We start from the raw sequence: 23,822 nt of genomic DNA, 5'->3' as shown, positions 1-23,822 counted from the left end.
TGGTTAAGGATTGTATGATAGAATTAGAGGGACATGAGTTCCCTGTTGCCATTGATGTTATGACTTTAGGAGGGTTCGATGTGGTTTTGGGAATGTATTGGCTATCTGTGTTTGAGGCCCAGATAGTGTGTAAGAGTAGATAAATAAGGTTAAGGTCCTTGGATGGTAGTACGGTGACGGTTTATGGTGATAAAGAAAGTTCAGGGCTTAATTTCATTTCGATGATAAAAGTCAAAGGATTGTTAAGGCGAGTTTGCGGTGCTTACCTGGCATATGTTGTCAAAGCCACGACCGATACAAAAGAAGTGAAAGATGTTCCTGTTGTGTTGTACTATCCAGAAGTGTTCCATGAGGACTTTTCGGGGTTGCCACCGGAGCGTGAGATAGAATTCCAGATAGACTTAATACCGGGAGCCCAACCCATCGCAAAAGCACCTTACCGCTTGTTGCCGTCCGAGATGAAAGAATTGATGTCCTAACTACAAGAATTCCTCGATAAAGGATTTTATAAGACCAAGTGTTTCCCCGTGGGGCGCACCGATGTTGTTTGTTATGAAGAAGGATGAAAGTATAAGAATGTGTATAGACTATCATGAGTTAAACAAGCTTACGGTGAAGAACATATATCCGTTGCCACAGATCAATGATTTGTTTGATCAACTACAAGGTTCGAGTTGGTTCTCACGAATAGACCTTAGATCAGGCTATCATCAGCTGAAAGTGAAGGAGGTTGACATCCCTAAGACAACGTTTCGAACACGGTATGGACACTAAGAGTTCCTCGTGATGTCGTTTAGTCCCACGAATGCTACTGCAGCATTTATGGACATGATGAATAGGGTATGTCGGCCGATGTTAGACAAGTCAGTCATTATCTTTATTGATAATATATTGATTTATTCAAAGAGAGAGTATGATCATGCTAAGCATTTTAGAAAAGTATTGGAGGTTTTGAAGGAAGAGAAACTGTATGCTATGTTTTTAAAATGCACATTCTGGTTGCGTGAAGTGCAGTTTCTTGGTTACGCGATCAATCCTCAAAGGATTACCGTGGACCCGGCTAAGATTTAGGCGATAACAAACTGGAAGACTCTGCGAAACCTGATTGATATACGAAGCTTCTTAGGTTTAGCTGGCTATTATAGGAGATTCATCGAAGGTTTCTCCAAGATAGCTGAACCGTTGACCGGTATGACCCGAAAGTCGGTAGTATTTAGTTGCGGTAAGTTTCAAGAAGAAGCTTTTGAGGAATTAAAGAAAAGACTCACACAAGCTCCAATCCTTGCTCTACATGATGGTGATGAGGATTTGGTTATTTGTACTGATGCTTTGCATCGTGGGTTAGGTTGCATGTTGATGCAACGAGGAAAAGTGATAGCTTATGCGTCTAGACAGTTGAAAGTCCATGAGAGTACTTATCCGACGTATGATTTAGAGCTAGCAGCAGTAGTGCATGCTCTCAAGATATGGAGGCATTATCTATAGGGTACTAAGTGTACCATTTACACGGATCATAAAAGTTTAAAGTACTTCTTCGAGCAGAAGGAATTGAACATGTGGCAGAGAAGGTGGTTAGAATTGAAAAAGGATTACGACTGCGATATTAAGTACTACCCTGGTAAAGCTAATGTGGTCGCCAATGCGCTAATAAGCCGTAAGAATGAGGAAGTCATTGCTACAGTGAAGTCATACCAATTAATTATGAATTCAAGTCTTTTTGAAGAAATCATTAAGGTGCAGCCAGAGGTGCTGATAGATGAAGGGCTAGTGAAGAAGGAAAGGATTTTCGGCCAGCAAGACGAGTTGATGGAAAACACGCATGGTGTTTAGACTAGGTTTGACCGTATGTGGATTCCACTCCAAGGAAATCTTAGAGGTCGAATCTTAGATGAAGCTCACAAGTCAAGATATATTCAATCCACCGGGGATCTACTAAGATGTATCAGGATTTGAAAAGAGACTACTGGTGGCCTAGAATGAAGAACGATGTAGTAGATTATGTCAGTAAGTGCTTAACTTGTTTACAAGTAAAAGCAGAGCACCAGAAGCCTTATGGAAAGATGCGACCTCTGGAGATACCATAATGGAAATGGGAACACATCACCATGGATTTCATAACTAAGCTACCACGTACAGCTAAGTATCATGATACCATTTGGGTGATAGTGGACCGTTTGACCAAAAGTGCTCACTTTCTGCCTATACGAGAGGCTATCTCGTCAGAAACGTTATCAAGTTTGTTCATTAATGAGGTTGTGACTAAGCATGGAGTCCCACTGTCGATCGTGTCTGATAGAGATACTCGGTTTACTTCGAGATTCTGGAAGAAGTTCCATGAAGCTATGGGAACGAGATTGAACATCAGTACGACGTATCATCCTCAAACAGATGGACAGTCTGAAAGAACGATCCAAACCCTTGAGGATATGCTTCGTGCTTGTGTTTTAGACTTTGGAGGAAGTTGAGAGGATCATCTGCATCTGACAGAGTTCTCCTATAACAACAGCTACTTTTCAAGTATTGGTATACCACCATTTGAAATGCTATATGGTAGATATTGTAGAACTCCTGTATATTGAGGAGAGATTGGTCAGAAGAAGATTGGAAGCCTGGAAGTTGTGCAAGAAACCTCGTCAAGGTTCGATCAAATCAAGGCAAGGATGAAAGCTGCTTAAGATCGTCCGAAGTCGTATGCTGATAAGCGGCGGCGACTAATTGAGTTTAACGTTGGTGACAATGTGATGCTCCAGGTCTCGCCTTGGAAGAGAATTATTCGTTTCAGGAAGAGTGGAAAGTTAAGTCCAAGGTACATTGGACCATTTAAGATTGTTGAGCGTGTGGGTGAGGTAACTTACAAGATAGACTTACTGGAAGAGCTAAAGGGATTTCACTCGATCTTTCATGTTTCTCATCTGAGAAAATGTATGGCTGATGACACATCGCATGTACCATTAGTAGACATTGAGGTTGATGAACAGTTAAACTATATCGAGCAGCCTGTAGAGATCGTTTATCGCAAGGAAAAGCAGCTTCGTCATAAAGTTATCCATTGGTAAAAGTGATATGGAAGCATTGCAAGGGAATCGGATGCCACTTGGGAAGTTGAACAAGAGATGCCAAGTTTATTCCAGATTTGTTTCAGTAATAGTTAGGTTTCGGGCACGAAACCTCTTTAAGGGGGGAAGACTTGTAACATCTCGTTTTCTCATTTCGGTTAATAAAATAAAATATGAGTTATTAGGAGTCGGGCTTGTGTTGGGTTAAATAATATGGGTAATGGACTTGGGTTAATAAGAAAAGGAGGAAAAGACCATGGGCTTAAGCCCATTACCCATGATATAAATACCATAATTAACCATTAATTCATTAATTCTCATCCATTCCATACACCACCTAAAACACACACTTAAGCTCTCTCTAATATCTCTTACTATAAACCGAAACCAAGAAGAAGAATTGATTCTGACCCGAAGTAATGATATTATGATATTGTATGGACCCAAACCCGCAAGATCTAGTCGCGAAACGACGAGCCGACACCCTAAACCGTTAAAGTTATGCGATTCGGATGGAATCGGGTATGAACTGATCAAAAGATGAGCTTAGGGGTCAACCTAGCTCAGATCTGGATTGAACGGGAATAAAAACGGTGAAAAACGGTGGAAAACAACTGAGATCCCGGTTTTCTGGCGATAACGACGCCGGAAATGTGGTGCCGGAGATGTGGGTACGAGGTTAACGCATGTCAGAGAATGTTTCTGACATTCTCTGACCTAACCCTAGTTCCTTAGCAGAGGCATAACGAATTAACAAGCAATTCATTATGCCCATTCATTAAGAAGAGATAACGAATTAGAAGTAATTCGTTAAGCCATTCGTTAACGGAGAACTGACGGATGAACCCCCAGTTCATTATAAGGGCCAGTTTGTTATAAAGGCTCAATTCATTATAAAGACCAGTTTGTTATAAAGGCTCGGCTCGTTATAAAGGCCCAATTCGTTATAAAGTCCACTCGTCAAGAAGTAACGAATGAGCCCCATTCATTAAGGAACTGGATAACGAATTAAACTTTGAAAGAATGACAGAAAGGTCCCTGGACTTAGGATAAAATAGAATAATTACAAAGAAGCACTCGAACTTTATGAATAAGTAAATAAAATAATAAATTAGAATTTTAATGAAAAATGTGTTAAGACAGTTAATGGAAATAAAATTTTTCCGAGCTGACCTGGAAGCTCAACGCCAGCTAGGGGCTCTGTCCCTTGGACCCTTGTAAGGGCTGCCGCCCCTAGACCGCTCTGCCAGGGGCGCTGCCCCCGGACCCCTGTTCGTTGAGGGTTATAATTAAACTAGAAATACTATATGGGCAGTGATGGTTAATTGATACGTGTAATTGTTATACAGTTAGTCGCACACAGCTAAAGAAAGGAATAACCATTAATGGTGAACGTAACCGAGTTCAGGTGAGTTTGTTTCGGGGCTGTGTGCATACTCAAGGTGAACGTTAATACACTTACCTTAAATAGTAAGTGTATGCCATAATGATTGATGTCTTAGTATGTATGAATGTTATGAATGAATGCTTGTCGGTGAGTGAATGATCTTTGGATATTGCACGTATCGACAGGGAAAGTAATATGTAGTATGCGTAGTATGAAATATGAATGTATGAAAGTATGTAATGAAATGAGTATGTATGAAAGGACGATTACATAAAGAAAGGTATGCATGGTTATATGACAAACGGAAGGTATGGTTAGGAAGGTAATCAACCCTAATAATATCTACGAATGTAGGGAACCGACCCTAATAATATCGGCGAATATAGGGAACCGAGCCTAATAATATTGGCGAATGTAGGGAACCGATCCTAATAATATCGGCGAATGTAAGGAACTGACCCTAATAATATCTGCGAAAGTAAGGAACCGACCCTAATAATATCGGCGAATGTAGGGAACCGACCCTAATAATATCGACGAAGGTTATAGGGCGGAATGCTCTTAAAACGTATATGTATGAATGAAAGTATGTATGTAAGAAAGAATGAAAGTATGTATGTATGTAAGTATGTAAGTAAACATGAAGGTATGTACCTTCGGATACATATGTAAGTATGTGAATGTATTGTATGTCGTCTGATTAACTAGAACTCACTCAGCGTTGTTGACTTTTAGTATGCACACATGTTAATCTATGAAAACAGCTGGCTTGAGGGAGGCACATGGCGGGATCCGAAGAGGCTGGCATCTGAAGATTTGTCATGATGTTTTGATATTATCCTTTATGTTATGTTTAAAAGACAAGTTACGAATTTTTGTAATGAATGATTGACTATTATTATTACTCCGCGAAAGTTTAATTAAATCTGATATTTAGAACTGTGTTTATGAGTAAATCCGATGCTAAAGTAGGGCACCGGGATCGGGGCCTTACAAGCGGAGTTTAAAGTAGCAGGTTTATTTTTCCTGACTAACGTGCGGATGTTCTATGGCAGTCCTCTTATGTAACACTTGATCCTCTTGGCTTCGGTACTCACCATGTCAGGCACCAACCTAGACATGCGGTTAAATTCAGTAGTATACTTAATTCAGAAACTTTATCTCAGCCCTCTCTACCTGAGCATCAGCAAAAAACGCTTCATGACTATCTCTTTCAAATCATCACATCTTAAATCCTTAATCTCTTCTCGGCTATTTCTCTACTTTACCGAATCCCATCAGTACATAGCTTCATCTCCGAATGATTGGGTGGCATAACCCACTGCTTGATCAGGACGGCTTTCGCTAATTCGGATAACCTTGTCCATGGGGGTCATTCATTGGAGAGTAGCGATTGCATCCCGCAAAGCAGCTAGCTTTGGCTTGTCGCAACCTTCGAACAACTTATCGTACCTCGGCCTCTCTTTCTCTCATCAACTTTCACATATCGAACTTCACTTGAATCACCTCCCCCATCATCAAATTTCTTACCATCATCCCCTTCCCTCTCAACGGTCCTCACATGGCTTCCAGCAGACTTTTCAGGTTGCAGGTTCTTCACTGCAGTAGCTACAGCTTGAGCAATGGCGGCCTGAACTGCAGGATCAAGTTGATACCACTCGTTGTTGCTCGATATCTGTCCAGCTGCACTTCCTTCTTCCCTTGTGTTAGTAACGGACTCTACAAAAGGTTCCCAGGTAATGCGTGGCCTACCACGACGTCCTGTACGACCTCCTTGACCAACAACTTTCCTTGCTCCAGCCATTTGTATTACACAAGGAAACACAAACGTTATCATTCACGGAACTATTTAGAACAAGGATAGTAAGGCTAACATGTTATAACAGTGGCCAACTGTGATTAGCTAATCATGTTTTTCTCTATGTCCTAAACACTTCCCTTTGTGAGTCAACTTGTGCTGGATTCTACTTTTAACAGTTAGGAAATCAAACATTTCACATAATCAAATACTCCTATCTCTAGCAATTAAGCTAACTTTCTTACATTAATCATTAAATTAATCATGTACCTTACTTTTACTTAGCTTGCTTAAGAGACACATGGCTTTCTTGAACTGGCATCTTCTTTCTTTTCTTACGTATGTCCCATTCTCTATTCGAGTCTAAGCATGTAGGATACTTAATTCTCTCAACATTATGCTCTGGTACCAACTTGTAAGGACCCGGTCCCGGTGCCCTACATTGGACGTTGGATTTACTCATAAACACAGTTCTAAATATCAGAGTTAATTAAAACTTTTTTGTAGAATAATAAACTTCAACATATATTACAAAATTATTCATATCTTGTCTTAACATCCTTGGAATTTCGTCTTTCCAAATAAAACATAGTTATATAAACATCATAACATTGCCCTTGAGATGTCAACATCTTCGTTCCAATGCCATGTGTCTATGTCAAGCGAGCTGCCTCAACCTATTCACCTGTGTACATACTAAAAGTCAGCTATGCTGAGTGAGTTCTAGTTAATCAGGCAACATACAATACATTCACATACTTACTTATAAATATGTATCTGAAGGTACATATCACATTCTTCACTTGTTACCTTTCTTTATACGTACTCTCATTCTTTCTTTCATACTTTCATTCTTTTAGCCTGTACATTTCATACATAACTAACTATTCGTTTTAAAGAGCATTTCGCCCTTTTACCTTCGCATATATTATTATGGTCTAAAACGCTTTTACCTTCGCGGAGTTTAGAAGAGTCTGCAACCCTTTAACCTTCGCAGATACTATTAGCGTCTGCAACCCTTTAACATTCACAGATATTATTAGAGTCTGCAACCCTTTAACCTTCGCAGATATTATTAGGGTCTGCAACCCTTTAACCATAAATTCCATTCTTCTTTTAATCATACATACCTTTTCTTTATATAACATACTTTCGTAGATACTCATTTCATTACTTACCTTGATACATATATATTTCATACTAGGCCTACTACACATTACTTTTCCTGACGATACGTGCAATATCCGAAGATCGTTCACACTTTGACAAGGTTTCATTCATAACATTCATAGATATTATCACATTAATCATCATAGCATACACTTACCATTTAAGGTAAGTGTATTAACATTCACATCGAGTATGCACACAGCCCCGAAAACATAACAAGGAAATGGGGCTAGAAACTCACCTGAGCTCGATTCCTTACCGTGTTAGTGGTAACTCCTCTATTTAACTAGGCGCGGCTAACTGTATAACAATTACACATATCAATTAGCTACTTCTAACTATATCACACAACTAATATATGGTAACCCCTAGCTACGGTGGTTTGGGGGCAGCACCCCTAGAAGCGGGGTCTAGGGGCGGCATCCACTAGTAGGGCCTAAGAGGCAGAGCCCTGATCTGAGCATAACGAATGACTAAGCCCATTACGGCTTTCATGAGACGAATGAAAGGCTCATTCGTTGCACGAGCACGCGAAGATGCCTATAACGAATGGCTCCATTCGTTGTTTCCTTATGGAGAATGAATGGATGACAAATGAATTAAGTCATTCATGACTTCTGTAGGACGAATGAGGGCTCATTCGTTACACATGCATTCTCATTCGTTATGATTGCCTAACGAATGTCCAGCGATTCGTTCAATCATGACGAATGTCATCGGTCTTATCCAAATCTTAGACTCAGTGGTCAAGGTCAAAATTGATAAGAACAGAAACAGTCAAACCTCCCCAGATTTTCAATTAACAATCAAATCATGATGAAATAACGCAAGTTTGGTATCATAGGACTCGCAAACCTAGCGCCTACAAAACCTAATCAACCAAACATCCAATCATTCGTGTCTAATGGGGTATTCGATTGATGTTTATATACGGTTCTTCATACCATCCATTAACCTATCAAATGTTAATAGATTTCACTGTGAATCCTTCTGTTTGATTCGTTTTTTACCAATTTTTAGTAGATCTAAGAATACCAAACAAACCGAGCATAAACGAACAAGTTTCCATTATAAACGTACCTTTAACGAATCGGTTTCACGAACCCGATCTAAGATTGATGTCAGTTTTGGCTTGTTACCACGTTCTATCACCAACAAGCTCGGATTTTCACCTTCGGATCTTGGCCTGAGATATAGGAGGTGTTTGTGTGTGTTTTTGAACGTGTAGGCTATGGTGTAGAGATGGATAAAAATGGAAAGGATTAGGGTTTAAGGGGTATTTATACTCCCTGAAGCCCATGGACCTAAGGCCCATTCCATCTTTTATTCCATCTTTTAAAGTCCAAGCCCACCATCTAATAGTTTATTTATTTAAACTGATACACGACACATTAATAACGGACGAAATTTCCTTTATTAATATTATCAAAAGTAGGATGTTACACTTCATCAATTATGTTACATCGAATTTAAATTCCAATCATATTAATTAAGATTAATTTCTAAAAAAGCCCTATATTTTGGTAATTTCTTTAACATTAATAATCTTTGACCGTATCAAATCTCCTATTATGGTGTCAGCATAATTTTCACATTCTATTGCTCTTTCCTTTTAATTACGAAATTCATTGTTTTGTGTATATATATATATATATACACATTTATTCCTCGTTCATAATTCCTAGCCATCTTTAATTATGTCTTTTTTTCTTTGGAGGAATGCCATACATTTTTAAACAAATACGTATATTACCCGTTTCGTTTTTTGGCCGACTGGAATAAACTAAACTTACATATTATTTCGATAAATATATGATAATAGGAATCTTTAAGTTGCATATTCTTTTAAAATTTATCGTATTTACAAATACTCAACTTACATATTATTTTTTGAATTTCATGTAATTAATTTTTCAAATATTTAAAATAAATTAGGCAACTTATATATTATTGGCATACCATACAGTAAACTTAAACTTACATGTATTTTTTTTATTATTTTGTTTATTTATATTAGTCGAATCTCATATTCTCTAAAAATGAATATTTTTAATTTACTCAAAAGTAAATGTTAACACAACAGTTTTACAATTGGTATTTTTTAATGTTTTCTTTGTTTTTTATTTACATTTTATTGACACAAGTATGCCTAAATTTTCCGCCTTTTTAAAACTTGAATGATAAGTTTTAATCGTGTTTACAATGTTCGAGATGTAGGATACAAAGTTTCGTAGCAGAGAGGTGTTATTTATAATTAAGTATTGTTTGTAAAAGATATCTACACCAACAAAAAAGCGAAAAAAGAAGGAGTTTCATCATCTCAAAATAAGTTAAACACAAGTGGTATGTACTTATTTTTTTACATTCTATTATCAAATTATTTTTATTTGTTTGTTTTATATTTGTTTTAAGTAACGAATAATGTTATTATTTGTATTTATAATTAATACAAGAATATTTTTTAACATGTAGCTCAATCTCAACGGTTACCATTGTCTACTATTTCAAATAATACAAACTCCATAAATTATCAAGATACACCCATTATCTCTTACCCATCTCATGCTTTTGGTAGCCCGGTTCAAAGTATGTAATGTTTTTTAATTTTTCATTTTTAATATAATAATATTTTTACAAGAAGTTTAACATTCACAATTTGTATTTCAGGTAGTTCTAATATAGTAGGTGGTACTTATCAATATAATATCCATGGTGTATCTCATATTCCAATTGATATGTTTGTTAATTTATATTTAGTTAATAATTTGAATTCCAAATAAATAAGTTGACTATAATTTTGATACTTTTGGAATTCAGTATAATGTGGGTCGGTATTTTCTAAAACAACTAATTTTAAAGTTAATAACTTCCTTTAATATGTTGACCAACTGTTATTTTTGATAATTCCATAAATTATGTTACCGATTCTTAAGTTTTCAATGATTTGATTTGCTATTCTATTTATGCTTAATTAAAATTGTTGCTAAAGTTAACAGGTTTTATAAAATTAAGCAATTCCGTTGGAAAAAATATTAGAGTTTGACTATAATTACACTATATTTAGAAATGCCAATATTTGAATTGCGTATGTTTTGCATTTTCCGTAGTTTATTCCTTTAGATATTTAATTGATTCTTCTAATTATTTTGAATTTAAAAGTCTTTCTAAATTCAAGAGATTTTACTAAAATAAACATATACCTATTCACTATATAATATGCATTCGATAAGATATTCTTCACATTGTCTCCATCGGATGCATGCCTTTGAAGCTTCTGTCAACAATCGATGTAAGTTCCTTATCCGATATTTACTAATAACATATAGTAAATCCGATTACGTGTTATTGTATTATTATTAAAGAGTTCAATGGAGGTTAAAACTTTTAAAAAGCTTAACGAAGTTGATACTCTTAAAACATCTTCATGCATTGGCAAGGTAAAAGTGTTCAAAATGTTCTTATAAGATGATTTTTTCTGTCATTTGACCTCAAAAGTCAAACATATTTATTTTTTTCAGTATCAGGAAGAGCATGGATGGAACCTCTAAACTTCATGGGATTATGTCAAAAACTCTTCGCAAAAAGTCAATTAGTGGTACGCAAAGTTTTATATTTTTTAATTTGTTTTGACCTTTTTGAGAGAGAAAATGTTTATTGGCATTCTTATGATGATTTGAGTCATTTACAACATCTTGATAATCTGGTATTCTGCTTCATCTTTTATGTGTGGGAAAACAATCGAAAGATATAACAATGTTACATTATCTTTATATTTTCCATCAATGTGTATCCCATATAATTTAGCCCATAATTAAATATTAATCGAGTTTGTATCCTCTAAAATCATTAGGTTGCTGACGACTTTAAAGTCTAAAAAAATTGTGGCATTCAAATGGTCGCTAATGCAGGAGAATATCTCCATTCTGGTAAAAATGAGGGCAAGACAAATGACACCGGCATAGTTATTTCTTTGGGGGTTCGTTATATTGGAAGCTTTAACATGGTTTAGTCTTTTAAAGAGGATGAATGAAAACAAAAGATCACATGCAAGAGCTAATAGAGTCAATGGATATGGCCCATCAACATAGATGAGTGGTTTGTTAAGATGATTATGGCTAGATTGTTATATTTTTTAGTGATTAATGGTATATGCCAACCTAATGATATGGTAATGTTGAAACTTGATTCATATCAGATATGAAACTAGTATGTTTCTTTGATAAGTTTGTTGAGATAGATGGCAGTAGCCAAGTAAGGATGTGCAATATAACCAAAAAACCAACAAAAAAAAATAATAATAATTGTGAATTTGGTATTCTGATTGGATATGAAAAAAATAATTATTGTATTCTAGTGACGACATGTATTTGAATTAGTATATAATAGCAAAATGAGTCGGCTCGGGTTTGATTTTCCTTTTAAAATATATATACTTATTTAGCAACCGATTTTGTGATGAAAACACGAAAATACTATTATTACTCCCCCTATATTTACTAATATGTTTTGTAATTTTTCAGGTCTCGGACTCCATGTATGTTGAAGTATTCCTTATAGATTGCAAATTTTTGGATGTTGATTTAATTAGATGCTTAATTTTTAATTAATATGTGTGTTTTTTCTCATGTTATAAGTTATAAAATTTTTTAACTTTTTATTTATTTTTGTTAGTGTTTGTAAGTTATTGTATTTGAATTAAAATAACAATTTAATGACTCATAATTTATGTAAAATTTTTCTTTTTTATATAAATATGACATTTGCATTTTACTAAATCTATAATATATACATATATATGATGTTTTTAATATGTTCCACCCGTGTGTAACACGGGCACTATCCTAGTTTAAGTATTATATATATACTAGCTTTTAGTTCTCATGTTACGGGGTTCAATATTTAGGTTTTGTTATTTTATTTTTTATAATGATTTGTACTATTTTTTCGAGAGAGTTTGTTTTGATTTAATATGTATATATTTGTCTGTTAGGTTAAATATATATATTAATGTTTGAGATCTTTCAATCGAGATGAGTAGGCTGATAGATGGGTTTACAAAAATATTCATTGAGATTTCAAAGACGAATTTAGAAGCTATGTTGTTCTAATGGTGATACAACAGTAGTTTCAACAATACATTACACTCAAAACTTCCTGCATTTTGTTCCCTTGCTATTGTTAAAAGCTTAACCGTAAAACACATTCTCACTATTGGCAAAACTTGTTTTGTTTTAGATGTTTAAACGCTACTATAACATCGTTTACCTCCAAAGTGTTCCCAGCTACTTCACCAATTTTATTACGCGAAGACATAAGTCTTTCCAAGCTCATCCTTAACGTTGAATAATCCGCTTTGTTCAAATTATCATATGATTCACATTGATGCTAGATTTGAATAGTAGTGAACAGCAAAAGATATTCATAACATATCAAGTAAATATCTATGGTGTTGACCTTTTGTTTTAAGTTTGTTATTTTCAATCTTAGTTTAACACACGGAAATCAACGTGAACGAACGAAGATCAACAAATTCAAAATGAGTGAAAATTCACGAACATAACGAATGAATGAGTTGTTACAAAATTGGAAATTTAATTCAATAATTAGTAAGAAATGGTTATATACACTTTTAACCACTGTAGCAAGTTACAGTGTCCCTAGGTTCGTTTACGTATGTTTATGTTCAGCAATTGTTCATTTATTTTAAATGAACAAACAGAATTCCTTTGATCAACATCTTCTAATTTCAAGCCATCTACGATCTTAATGCTATGATTTATTTATCTTGTGTGTATATCATTGCCCATAAGTTCCGTACACCCGGAACGAAAAACAAAGCAGAAAAGCCTAACACAAAGCTAAAACATTGTTACCAACCCTAGTCAACACGCTAAGAATTATATGTTTATAGTTGGGTTGGAGTTTAAGTATACTTTTTGGGCTAATAGAAGTTTTGTATAGTATTGTTATTGTTATCATCTAAGAATTACGTAGTATATAGTACTTTTAGTAAGGTTAATGTTTGTTGTTTTCTTGTTGTATGCGATTACATTACATTCTTTCCAGAATTTTGAATTTTTTTTTAGTTTTATTGTATTAATGGGTTGTTTATTTATTTACTTTTTTTGAATGTCGTGAGTATAATGTAAGACGTGAATAACGCCAACTAGAACGTCCATGTATTTTATCTATCAACATAGTTAACGAATCGAATGATTTTTCTCTTCTTTGCTCCTTCAGTTATCTTAAGAGAGATTTTATAATATTAAACTTTTATATTCAAGCTAATTTTGTTGTAAAACTTGGTACACGTAAGCTAGATATACTTTAGTAAACTATACAATTGTTTAGTATAAACCTAATACATTTCCATTTTTTCTTATTTTTTATGTCTTTCTTTGTATGATTTGAAGTTTGCAAGAAAATGAAGCTCCATATGAACAACTACATACTTCCACACTTTCTAATAACAAAAGTCTACCATAAAGAAGATGATGCAATTTCTCGAGTTTTTCCTCTACTACAAAGATTAGACAAAATCAATACATGAATAAACAACTTTATGAACAACATAATGTGATCAAAATACCTAATAGTATAAACAAAAGATCATGAAATTGTCACATTTTTCCTGCATTGGCATCATGCAGCGAGTCAGAGCGCGACACCTGTCTAAACGTTTGGCTGCCATTTTTCCTCAACCGATGACTTAAGCCATGGGTCTCCAGGCTCGCAAACGTACCCCGTTCAACGAACGGGAATGTCTCTTCTAACGCTTAGAAATATGCGTATGGGACGGAAACAACTATAGATAACACATTGTAGCAACAACCAAACCTGAAAAACAAAAACAAAACTTTAATTTCGAGTCAAAAATACTAAACTCTTTTTAAGAAATTATTTTTATATGCAAACCTAAAATACCACCCGCGAACACGTCTTGCCAGTAATGCCAATAATTATCCTCTCTTGAAACCACAATAAGAGATGCATAAGCAGAGGAAGAAATATAATTCATAGTTTTGCTACATGCCCGCAACGATCAAATACTTTAAGTTTCCTGCCAAATATAATGCTAAACTCGAGACCCACAAAGGACTATGCAAAAATCATACAATTAATTAAGTTCACGAACTTTCTATCACATCTATAATTAACATTAAAATGATATTAATATCTCTTGCCCATTTACCCCGGCCGATCAAAACAAAATATGCCTATTAACCAAATGAATTAACCTGTAACACTCATATCCAAACACCATCTTCTACAGCTTAATTTATTAGAGTTGACTATATGATCCTAACTATGCAGAATCACATAATAACTTTCTAAGTAAGGTACAAGTGGCATTATTTTAGATAAGTATACAAAGCATGAGAATATCTAAATTTTGGATGGAAAGTATATTGATACATGAAACTTAGGAGGAAAAATATGTTGCAGTTTCCTTTGACTTTCATATATTCAAACTTCTTATCTCATTCTTCTTATGTCAACTCTATAACAAATACCACTTACTCTGAACCATATAAAAACATTTTATGGTTCTAGCATTAAGTAACAATAATTATTTTTCAATTACCTCCATGGAAACTAAATTGTACATAAGCAATAAGCTGATGTTTCTGAACCACTGGAAATATGACAACTGAACCTCATATTGCATAAAGTGAAGATGATATTTCCATAAATACAGTGTAAGAATAAAAACTTGTTGGGGACCAACAATGGCATAATGTCGCGAGGTAAATTAAAACTGATACCAATGAAGACTTAATCTTGATTTGTTAAATCATTAAAGTTCGAGGTTTATTTTGTTAAGTTTTATATTAATAATTTTCTAGTATGGTAATAATATTATGGATTATTCTAGAATAAGTTTGTCTTGTTTTCCAAGTTAGGCTTGTCTTGGATAACACGTTTAGTAGGTCTATAAATAGGGTCTAGATTATTAGTTTTATTTAACAGAGTCAAGAGAGATCTCTTCTCCTTGTATGCTCGTGAAGTTATGTTCATTTGTTAAGTTCGTCTGATTATATGAAAAGCGCTGCAGGTTGTCACCCCAATATCTTGTGTTCATTTGTTTGTTGGTTTCTTTGATTTGATTTTTTGATCCGTCCGGGTCAACAATTGGTATCAGAACTTAGGCTCGTTGAACACACGAGAAAGATACGTAGAAGTCCATGGGTTTCTTGTTCGTAGGTTTTGGATATTGGAAGAATAGTAGTTTGAAAAGAATTCGGTTGAGGTTTCATGCAAAGATGTAATATATTAATTTCTTGGGAAGTGTGATTCACACTAAAGGGTTTGTTGCTTTGGATTTCTTTTATCGCCAATGTTCACCATTGCATCATTAGTTTTTGTAGTAGATATTGTGTGAATTAAAACAATTGTGTTCTTGTCTTATTCGACCCTCAAGTTACTTTGTTAGCCCATTCGAGAAAGTCAATAAGTGGAAGTGCACCATATGACTGTGGAATTAATTTCAAACTCCAAATTGGTAAAGGGAGTTTTGCAAGGAGTAAGCCAACAAGAGAAAATTGAAATCTAAATTGTTTGTTTGGAAGGAAAAAGGGTTCGGGCCACGTGAAGTTTTAGTAGTCCATTTTGTGATTGCAAGGTGTAACACCCCTAAAATATTCAACCTAGGTAGTATTTACGTTAATATTGGTGATATATATATGTATATCTATATATATGTATATATATATATATATGAATATCTTAAAGTTTTAAACATGATAACTTACTAATAATGAGGGGCTAAAGCTGTCAAGTTGGAAAGTATAAATATAAAAACGGAAAATAAATTAATACATACACACTTTATGGGCGTCGATAATCAGGAGAAAAAGACGGGGGTAAACCCCAAACCCTAACTTTTAAGAATTGGGGAAAGAACCAAGGAAATCAAAGTGATCCGGCTGCAGATTAACGTTTCCTAGTCTCCAACATCATCTAAACATAAGGTGTTTTCAAATATCTTCAATTGTGAAGATTCTCAAGATTGGAGAAAACTAGTTATGTTGAATAACATGAAATTAAGCATGTATATGTGTTAAAATCATCACATAGGACTTGAATTAGGAATGATTTCGAGTAAAATTAGTGTTTAGAGATGAAACTCACATGTGAGGTGTAGGTGGTGATATGGGTGAAGAATTCATGTCCAATCCTTGTATGAATTATGACTAGTCTAGCTTTAAATGTTAAGATTATTGCTAGACTAGATAAAATTATGTGTTTTAAACTTGATGATGTTGAATAATAGAATTGGGATGAGAAACAATGTGATTTATGTTTAGAACATTTATGTTTAAGGCTAGGTTATTGACCGCACTGTTTGATGAAATGCTCACATGAAACCTAAATTGTGCAATATATTGTGAAATTCATCACTTTTAACAGATTTAAATGATTTGTATGAGTATTTACACCATTGTATGTAATGGTTGGCGAACATACATTCCTATGAGCAGTTTAACTTTTGAAAGTCAAACTGACCAAAAACTAGTGTTTTGATAAATTGGTATGTATGAGTCCATAAGATTTTGTGGTCATGTTATATAATTACTAACCCAACAATATTGTGGAAATTGGACAAAGTTTGATTTGGCAATCTAGGTGGAGGCTTGGATGAAACATGTCAAACAAGCTAGCGGAGTGCACGTGAGTTCTAGTTAGCAAAGAAAGGTAAGTGACATTGTTCACTTCAAATTATAAGTTAAAGTATCTTGTCAAATTGTAATATTGCTTAAATGACTAACAAAATATTGAAATGTTAAAAAAAACTAAAGAATGGGAGTTTGGGCATTAAAGTACAATCTATGATTGGGTGTAATCTTTAATGTTTGAGACTTGGTTCAAATTGGCCCAAACGGTTCAGATGAGAATTGAAATTAATAATCTGGTTTGGATGAGTAAATGATCCATAAGTCCTAGTATACGGGACAAGGATTTTAATGGTTATCGGGTGTTTTTTATAGACCAAGTCATAAAGGGGTACTATTGGTAAATTGGTGCTAAATCACTATTTTGGTAATAACCAGTTGCAAGATTAGGATATAAAAAGGAGTAACCCGGTATGGGTATATACGTGAACGGGTCATACATGTCAAATGGTGAAACTATCACCATTTGAAGTTGATATATAATGCTTGTCTTGTTGAGAATTGCCCTATAGGTAAGCATGATGGTAATAGAACGTGTTGTCGAGTTCTCTAAAAGGAGTTACAAGGTATTGGTGACGGGTCACAACTTTGATCCTACCAGGTACGTGAACTAAAGCATGATATCAATGAATGTTAAAAAAAAAACAAAACGTCCTCCGGGCAATCGGATGGGTGTATTTGATGTTAACGGGTCGTATGAGGCATAAAGAGTCAAACGACAAGGTTAGTGTAAGCACTGACTTAAAAATGAATAACGAGGTCATGAAGATTAGATCCACAAACCATGAAGTTATCAGCTACAATATGTTCAAGAAACTTAGCAGCAATACATTACACTAAAGTACCTATTCGTTAGTATTAGCCGACGACATCTAGGACGAACACTACAAAAAGTTACAATAAGTTTTAATGTAAGTTAACAACCTAACCCATAGCATCTAATGTATTACTAATTCTACGTAATATACCAAATGCAAGTGCACTGGACCCTTTCAGTTCAAACATGTTTACCCATTTCGTTTCATGTTACTGCATGCTTCAATTTATATTGCCATATTTTGGTTTTGTTTTGTATTGTTACATTTTGGCCCGTTTTAGCTATGCATACATGTTAGGCGACACCTAACCTTAATCACCACTTAATCCCCAATGAAAAACACCAAATCAGGAATATATTAGCTACACATATAATAACCTACAACACTAATTACAGTTGTTATCAATAATCAAAAGCAAAACATGCCTTTACATATGTATAAAATTAGGAAAGCAATTAAGGAGTTGAAGCCAAAATTCAACAACATTCTAGCTTTTATAACATTAGGTATAAAACACCGTAGTAACAAATGAAGCAAGGTATCAGTAACTATGGAGAATTAAGAGAAAGTTGAGAACTAGGGTTTCAAGTAGATTAAAAGAGGGAAACAGAAAAACTTTTATTAATGAATACTTTGACTTCTGATTACAAAAATATTACTACTAGCATACTCAAAACAACTTACAGGAACTACCCTAAACATTTGGAATTATACAAACAGACCCCTCAACTATTCAAAAGTATACTAACATACTCTCCTCTAATTCCCAAACCTTTACTCTAACCAATCTGCTTCTTCAACACCACGCATACACCTTAATTATGCAAATTTCAACCTTGGTAATGCCTTGGTTAAAATATCAAATCTTTGTAGATTACCACTTATGAAGTCAACACGGATGTGACCCATTTTCAATACACTCTCTTATAAAGTGATATCTAGTATTGATGTGCTTGCTCCTTGATGTAATACAAAGTGTACACCTTTTAGTATCAAATTATCCTCTTATTTTGGTAAAACTCCATGCAAATTAGTTGTATTCGGTACTTATTTGAGTTATTTATGAATTTGCAGGTCCGGGCGCTCTCCCGACGAAGAAACGATGAAAAGATGGCGTTTTTTGGACAAAAATCAAGAATCTGCCAAAAGTGCATGACCATGCTAAGAAAGTGCATGACCATACAGAGAGCAGGTGCATGACCATGCTAAGGAAGTGTATGGCCATGCTGAGCAACTGCACCATCATGCACTTTATGGGTATGATTGTGCACCTTTATCGGAACCCGTGCACATCTGATACCGTGCCAAAGTGCATGACCATGCTCTGAAACGGCACCATCATGCGCCTTATGTGCATGACGGTGCCACCTTATTGGAACCCGTGCACATCTACTATCGTGCCAAAACTGAAACTGCACCATCATGCACTTCCGAAGGCACGAGCCCTTGCACTATCCGATGCCGAGGACAAGACACATTAATTTTGAAAGTGTAATAGCTAGTGCCGGAAATGCACGACCATGCACTTTTTATGCATGACCGTGCACTTTTTTGGAACCTACAACTCTAAGCCGCCGAAAGTGAAAGTTTGACTTAGTCAAAATAGTGCACGACCATGCACTTTGTCCAGAAGCATATAAACACTTATTTTCACTTCATTATGGTGTGTGGAGCCTTGGGGATTCTCTCTCAACTCTTGAAAATTATGTTTTGTGTTCCTTAAGAGTTTGAAGGCTTCCACCATCCTCAAGATCCATCATTCCATTCTTCAATCCTTGCTTGATCTTAGTTTTCATTCCTTTGTTCTTGAACAAGTTTTGTAAGATTATTTCTAGTTTGATTGTAGTTGTATTAAGCCTTATGGGCTAATTACTTTTGCTATCTAGACAATGTTGAAACTCTTTTTAATGTGATATATTATCTATGCATGATTTTTGGTAAAGTGGTTTTCTTTCAAGAATATGGTTGAATTTATAAGTTGATATTGATGGTGTTCATACTTGTTATGTTACATAACCTTGTTAGTTTTGCAAATGTTTAGGCATTCATGTTGGAAAACTATGTTCTAGATGTTTGTTTGTAAACTTTGAATGTTCATGAAATCTTTGTTCACATTACTAAGTTAGGAATGACTAGTAAAAATTAACTTGGTTATATAATTATTGATAAGTATGAAACCCTACACTTAATATTGGAAAATTGATGAGTGTTGTTATGATTCTTGACTTGGTGATGACTTGCTAGTTAAAGTTTCATAAGTTTATATTAATTTCTTGAATTTGGCTACTTTGTTGTAATCTTAGGTGAAAACCTATTTTAAAACCCGATTTCTGTGGAACTTTTACTTAAATTTTTTATATATATTCACACACGTCAAGTTTTTGGCGCCCTTGTCGGGGACACGGTGATTTTTAAGGAACGATCCGAGTCTTTGATTAACTTTGTTGTTATATTTTTATCTATGTTATTTTGTTTTACTTCGTTTTTATTCATCTTATTTTTTTTTATTTTAGTTTAGTTTCCGTGTCTTTGTTCGTTTTCCGTTCCGCGTTCTTCTGGGCCCGAGCGACATCTTCGAGAATGTTTGAAGAGGAGAGCACGCAAGGTTGCCGAGGTCATTGAAAACGAAGAAGTGGAGGATACCGACACCCCCGAGGTAGATGAAGAAGAGATGGCGGACCCGAATGATCAAGGTCACATGGACGACTTTGCCACACCATCACTTGAGGGTGGTTATGGTAGTAGCGTCACGCAGCCCGAGATTGCAGTGAGTTTCGAGATCAAGTCGAGCATCATTCATATGGTTGAAAATTATGTTTCTTTTCATGGTCTCCAGAACGAGGACCCTCATGCTCACGTTTCACATTTCCTTCGATTATGTGTGACATTCAAAATTAATAATTGTTCTGATGATGCCATGAGACTTAGACTTTTTCCATTCTCACTACGCGGGTCTGCTCTGGAGTGGTTAGAGGTACTCCCTTTCGGTTCCATCACCACTTGGAATTAATTAGTTGAGCAAATTCTTCTTCAATATTTCCCACCCGATAAACTGCTAAATTCCTGTGACACTCGTCAATTTCAGGTTAACTCCGTTAATCCGAACTCCGTTAATTCAAACTTAAGATCACACAAACTGTAACGCATATCTCATTACATTTAAACTAGGGTTTAGATGACGCATGACAATCACTACACCAGTAGTCTTTCAGAATTCCATCGAGACACATACGAGTCGACTCAAACTGTTGGTGAACAAACAATATATAATATAAATAAGTGCTCGGTATAAATATGTGTTATGTTGACATATGATTGTGTGCTTGCACAGTATAACCTCTTATTATGGATATTATAAACTAGTTATGCTAGAATTAAGTTCACTTGAAGTATAGGGGGCGATTTGTAACATGTATTATATTTAATAAATATATAAACAACATAATCACCCAACCCTAATCCCATTCTCTCCCTCCCCCTACACGACGGCAGCAGCCCCTCCCCCCTTCACCATTCTCGGCCGATTACCACACACACACATACACATACAAGTTGTTTACAAGGTTGTTGAAGGATCCAAGGTGATAACTAGGTAAATAAGCTTCATATCTAATTTATTCTATCATATAATTATATGATTAAACCTGTAAACATAAACCCTAAGTGTTAAATATGTTGTTTGTTGATGATTTAGGGTTACATGCATGATTGTTAGTTCATAGGTTAATTGTTTATTGAGTTTTGATGAAAACTGATGCTGGACAGATTATTGAATTCGTGTTTGGACGACTGTAACTCGATGTTAATATTATGTTTTGATGCGATTGTTGATTCTATAATATATTAGGTCGAGTCTAGTTTCTGAAAAGTCCAAGTTTGTAATTTTTTGACGTATAAAAGTTTGTTTTTATTATTTTACAAAACTATTGTGCAAGGCTGATTTGGGAGACCTGCTGTTAGGTTGTTTTTTGACTAAGATATCTCATAAAATACAAGACCAAATGGGTTGGTTCCACTTCTGAAAGAAAATATATTGAGTTAGGAATCTAACCCAATTGGTCTTGCATTAATTGGATTTGTCATTTAATGGGAATAAGAAATAACATTCTATTGCGCATGATAATGATTTCTGTGTGTTTGCTGTGATGTTTTGATCTCTGTGATAAAACCATATATGATAAAAATATAATAAAAATAGGTTTAGAAACCTAACTCAAGTGTGCTTTTGTTATTATTTTTGGGGATTTATTTGACTTGTTAGAATTTACTAATAAGAGTAATCTTGTCGAGTGAAAATGTGCATGGATAATTTAGCTGCTGTATTATTTAAATTGTCATGAAAAGTGCATAACCGATCGATGTTTGCTATGTTTTGACCAAATTGCCCTTTTGGGGGATAATTGCTAGTAATGTACAATGTTAATACTTGACACTTAAGTAGTTGTTCACACATCTAACGTATCACCAACGTGTTTGTCGAGTCGCACTTATTTCACAAACGAAACACGAAACGCATCTCATGCATAAGTTGTATGTGTCAAGTCTAGGGACTCACTCGTAGTTTAAATACTTAGAAAATCTCGTTTTTGTTTTTAGAACACTAGTGAGGATTTTCTGTGACACACATCTTTTCTCGGATCTTTTTGGTTATCTTCGCAAACAGTGAGTTTCACGTGCCCTTTTTACTCTTTTTTAAACGCTTTTATTTGGGGGAGATAACATACTCCAACACTGTAGATTTTGTTTAGTTTTTATATATCACTTGTAAGGCTAAGTGGCAAACAAACCAACCAAAGTCCTTCATAACATCGAACCGGTTAATATTTGGATAATAGCGAGTCACTGTTGAGTAGTACTACTGGGTTTGACAAACCCCACCCAACTCTAAACTCGAATGTAGGTCGAGTGGGTGTAATCTTGGCTAACACATTACCATGGTCGTGGTTGACATGGTGGCAAGGCAATTGATAAACAGTCAGCTTCGGTGTCGAACACTTAGTAATACATGCTTAATAGGTTAGCTACCTATTGATATATAATGGGCTTAACACTATCTGGTAACGCAAACGCAAACGATTTATTTATATAAACTTGTGAACTCACCAACCCTGTGTTGACACTTATAGTATGTTATTCTCAGGTAGCCGAGGCGGGCGCGTGGTTTAGGACATGCATTCGCTAAACACCATCGCTTTGAAAACTTCTTTTAATTTTTATCTTAATAACTTGGGTTTTAAGTCGTTTTGTGTGGCACAACTGTTTTGGTTTACGATTTACGCTTCCGCATTTTTACTTGACTTGATGTCTTGGTTGTTTGAGAACTTTATTTTTGGTGTTTGATTATAACTAATGATTCCGATCCTGTTAGTTCACACTCTCTGACGGTAAAACTCCGTTAGTGGATTTTGAGGGTGTGACAATTCCGAGCAAACATCACTGGTTTTCGTGTCGATGATGACGAGTCACTTCATGCCGCATGGGAGAGGTTCAAGGGCTTGTTAAGAAAATCCCCTCATCACGGTTTGAGTCATGGGCTTCAATGTCGTACATTCTTTGATGCTTTATCCCGGGCACAAAAGCAGGCCATTGATCAAGTTGCGGGAGGAGATTTCGATAGGTGTACCCTAAATGAGGCGCTTGATATCTTGGAGAAAGCCGCTAAGAAGAGTTTCATGTATAATCCGCCTCGTTGTATTCCTTCCTTTAAGGGTGTTCATTACGTTGATTCAAACACCCTTGTCTCCGCCCAGTTAGAAGCTCTTACTAAAGATTTGACCAAATGCAATTCGATCTTGTCAAATCTAGTTCTCGTTGTGTGTATGCGACGGAAAACGCCAGACTAGTCAGTGCCAGCAGGCCATGGTGGTGGAGGATGTTGACTTTGTGGGCCGCTAAAACAATGCCTACGGCAACACCAAC

At 35.3% G+C, this 23,822-nt stretch overlaps 1 non-coding gene across 1 annotated transcript; it reads right to left on the bottom strand.

The window, feature by feature from the left end:
* Positions 1 to 23,322: 23,322 nt before the first annotated feature.
* Positions 23,323 to 23,427, bottom strand: LOC143596131 (small nucleolar RNA R71). Its single transcript, XR_013146657.1, has one exon. It is a non-coding gene; the product is annotated as a small nucleolar RNA R71 (small nucleolar RNA).
* Positions 23,428 to 23,822: the final 395 nt, after the last annotated feature.

This window comes from Bidens hawaiensis, unplaced genomic scaffold (genome assembly GCF_021521415.1).
Source record: "Bidens hawaiensis isolate Kalapana, Puna unplaced genomic scaffold, B.hawaiensis_p1.1 tig00000190_1, whole genome shotgun sequence".
In the NCBI taxonomy this organism is placed as follows: domain Eukaryota; kingdom Viridiplantae; phylum Streptophyta; class Magnoliopsida; order Asterales; family Asteraceae; genus Bidens; species Bidens hawaiensis.
The sequence above is the reverse complement of the archived record's forward strand: the minus strand, read 5'-3'. Positions and strand labels throughout refer to the sequence as shown.